The sequence below is a fragment of the Muntiacus reevesi genome, chromosome 2 (genome assembly GCF_963930625.1).
Source record: "Muntiacus reevesi chromosome 2, mMunRee1.1, whole genome shotgun sequence".
NCBI classification, from domain to species: Eukaryota; Metazoa; Chordata; class Mammalia; order Artiodactyla; family Cervidae; genus Muntiacus; species Muntiacus reevesi.
This window is the reverse complement of record NC_089250.1, coordinates 79361631-79365137: the sequence shown is the minus strand read 5'-3', so window position 1 is coordinate 79365137 and position 3507 is coordinate 79361631. Positions and strand designations below refer to the sequence as shown.

The following is a 3507-nucleotide window of genomic DNA, read 5'->3' as shown; positions in this document are numbered from 1 at the left end:
GTAGATGCCAAGAACTAGGGCTGGCTGGAGAAACAGCACGAACTAGGTCTGGGGCAGGCAAAGTACACGCGGAGTTAGGAACACCTTGTGCCAGGAACAGGAAAGCTGTAAGAGACTCCTGACATTATGTCCAAAGGACTCGGGAGTGATTTGAACAAGCTCCCCTTGGCCAAAGATAAAAAGAATCAAGCCTCAAAAAAGGAAGAAAAGGGAAAAAAAGACAAGGGGTGAAAAAACAGCTGTGTTAAAATACTCAAACCGGGGCTCTCTGACAGCCTAGAGGGATGGGGCAGCGTGGGAGATGGGAGGAAGGTTCTGGAGGGAGAGGACCTACGATACCTACGGCTGATTCATGATGCTCGGCAGAGTCCAAGACAATACTGAAAGCAATTATCCTTCAATTAAAAATAAAGTTTTTTAAAAAGTACATTCACTGCTCACTTTGGTAGCACATATACTAAAATTGGAATGATACAGAGAAGATTAGCGTGGCCCCTGCACAAGGATGACATGCAAATTCATGAAGCGTTCCATATTTTTAAAGTCTACAAGCAATAAATGCTGGAGAGGGTGTGGAGAAAAGGGAACCCTCTTACACTGTTGGTGGGAATGCAAACTAGTACAGTCACTATGGAGAACAGTGTGGAGATTCCTTAAAAAACTGGAAATAGGACTGCCATATGACCCAGCAATCCCACTCCTGGGCATACACACCAAGGAAACCAGATCTGAAAGAGACACATGCACCCCAATGTTCATCACAGCACTGTTTATAATAGCCAGGACATGGAAGCAACCTAGATGCCCATCAGCAGATGAATGGATAAGGAAGCTGTGGTACATATACACCATGGAATATTACTCAGCCGTTAAAAAGAATTCATTTGAATCAGTTCTAATGAGGTGGATGAAACTGGAGCCCACTATACAGAGTGAAGTAAGCCAGAAAGATAAATACCAATACAGTATACTAACGCATGCATATGGAATTTAGAAAGATGGTAATGATAACCCTACATGCAAGACAGAAAAAGAGACACAGATGTATAGAACAGACGTTTGGACTCTATGGGAGAAGGCAAAGGTGGGATGATCTGAGAGAACAGCATCGAAACATGTATATTATCAAGTGTGAAACAGATTGTCAGTCTAGGTTGGATGCATGAGACAAGTGCTCGGGGCTGGTGCACTGGGAAGACCCAGAGGGATGGGATGGGGAGGGAGCGGGGAGGGGGGATCGGGATGGGGAACACATGTACATCCATGGCTGATTCATGTCAATGTGTGGCAAAAACCACTACAATATTGTAAAGTAACTAGCCTCCAACTAATAAAAATAAATGAAAAAATAAAAAAGTACATTCATGATAATACTAAAAAATAATACTAAAAACATTGAAACAGAAAAAAGAAACCTTAGTTCATCATCTTTGCAAACTAAGGGAAAGTAATGCACAGAATTCTCCAAGCCAGGCTCCAGCAGCACGTGAACCACGAACTACAGATGTGCAAGCTATATTTATAAAAGGCAGAGGAACCAGAGATCAAATTGCTAACATTCGTTGGATCATTGAAAAAGCGAGAGAGTTCCAGAAAACCATCTATTTCTGCTTTATAAATTTTGCCAAAGACTTTGACTGTGTGGATCACAACAAACTGTGGAAAATTCTTAAAGAAATGGGAATACCAGAATGCCTGACCTGCCTCCTGAGAAATTTGAATGCAGGTCAAGAAGTGACAGTGAGAACTGGACATGGAACAACAGACTGGTTCCAAATCAGGAAAGGAGTACATCGAGGCTGTATATTGTCACACTGCTTATTTAACTTATATGCAGAGTACATCATGAGAAATGCTGGGCTGGATGAAGCACAAGCTAGAATCAAGATTCCCAGGAGAAATATCAATAACCTCAGATATGCAGATGACACCACCCTTATGGCAGGAAGCAAAGAAAGTCTCTTGATGAAAGTGAAAAAGGAGAGTGAAAAATTTGTCTTAAAGCTCAACATTCAGAAAACTAAGATCATGGCATCTGGTCCCACTGCTTCATTGCAAATAGATGGGGAAACAATGGAAACAGTGAGAGACTTTCTTTTTTTGAGCTCCAAAATCACTGCAGATAGTGACTGCAGCCATGGAATTAAAAGACACTTGCTCCTTGGAAAAAAAGCTTTGATCAACCTAGATAGCATATTAAAAAGCAGAGACATTTCCTTGCCAGCAAAGGTTTGTCTAGTCAAAGCTATGGCTTTTCCACTAGTCATGTATGGATGTGAGAGTTGGAACATAAAGAAAGCTGAGCGCCAAAGAATTGATGCTTTTGAACTGTGGTGTTGGAGAAGACTCTTGAGAGTCCCTTGGACTGCAAGGAGATCCAACCAGTCCATCCTAAAGGAAATCAGTCCTGGGTGTTCATTGGAAGGTCTGATGTTGAAGCTGAAACTCTAATACTATGGCCACCTGATGTGAAGAACTGACCCTTTTGAAAAGACCCTGATGCTGGGAAAGATGGAAGGCGGGAGGAGAAGGGGACCACAGAGGATGCGATGGTTGGATGGCATCACCAACCTAATGGACATGAGTTTGGGTGGACTCCAGGAGTTGGTGATGACAGGGAGGCCTGGCATGCTGCAGTCCATGGGGTCGCGAAGAGTCGGACATGACTGAGTGACTGAAATGAACTGAACTGAAGGGAAAATAATCAAGCACTTTTCCTGCCAGTCCTCTGTGAACTGCACTTCACGGTGACTATACAATAGATCAGGGAAATTGTTCAGCTCAGAAGAGTCGCAGGTAACCCACGCACACACGTAGAAAGACCACTAGGATGGGACAAGTTGCCACTTTCGGTGCATGCATGCTCAGTCCTGTCTGACTCTTTGTGACCCCATGGACTGTAGCTGTCCATGGGATTTCCCAGGCAACAATACTGGAGTGAGTTGCCATTTCCTACTTCAGGGGATCTTCCTGACCCAAGGATAGAACCCATAGCTCATGTGTCTCCCATATTGGCAGGCAGATTCTTCACCACTGAGCCACTTTCAAAGCCTACTGAAATAATGAATACTTTAAGGTGAAAAGCCAATAAGGAACTCCATAATGGATGGGTCAATCATAACATCACCCAAACAACACCACACATCCTATTCTTCCTGCTGGGATGCTGAAGGCAGCTCCGCCTCCTACCTATATTCTCCAGGGATGGGAAAGAGGGAACTTGACTCCACTTAGAAAAATATCAAATGACAGTGTGACCTCTTAAATGATGCCACGGGAAGCAACCAACAAAATCCACGATGGCAGTGATACAGAACAATCTAGTTTCTCCAACCAGATTGGAGGGAAGCGAGAAGAGGGAGTGGGAAGTGAATTTGCGCACATGTGGACTTTGAATTCTGATTTGGAAAAAAAAAAAATCACCTAAAAAGAAAATGTGTGGACTTGCCTGGTGGTCCAGTGGTTAAGAATCTGCCTGCCAGTGCAGGAAGCATAGGTTCGATCCCT

The 3507-nt window shown here is 43.5% G+C and overlaps 1 non-coding gene across 1 annotated transcript; it reads left to right on the top strand.

Moving 5' to 3' along the window:
• The first annotated feature begins 433 nt into the window (after positions 1-433).
• On the top strand, positions 434-540 carry LOC136162055 (U6 spliceosomal RNA). The gene has a single exon (XR_010661906.1). It is a non-coding gene; the product is annotated as a U6 spliceosomal RNA (small nuclear RNA).
• Positions 541-3507: the final 2967 nt, after the last annotated feature.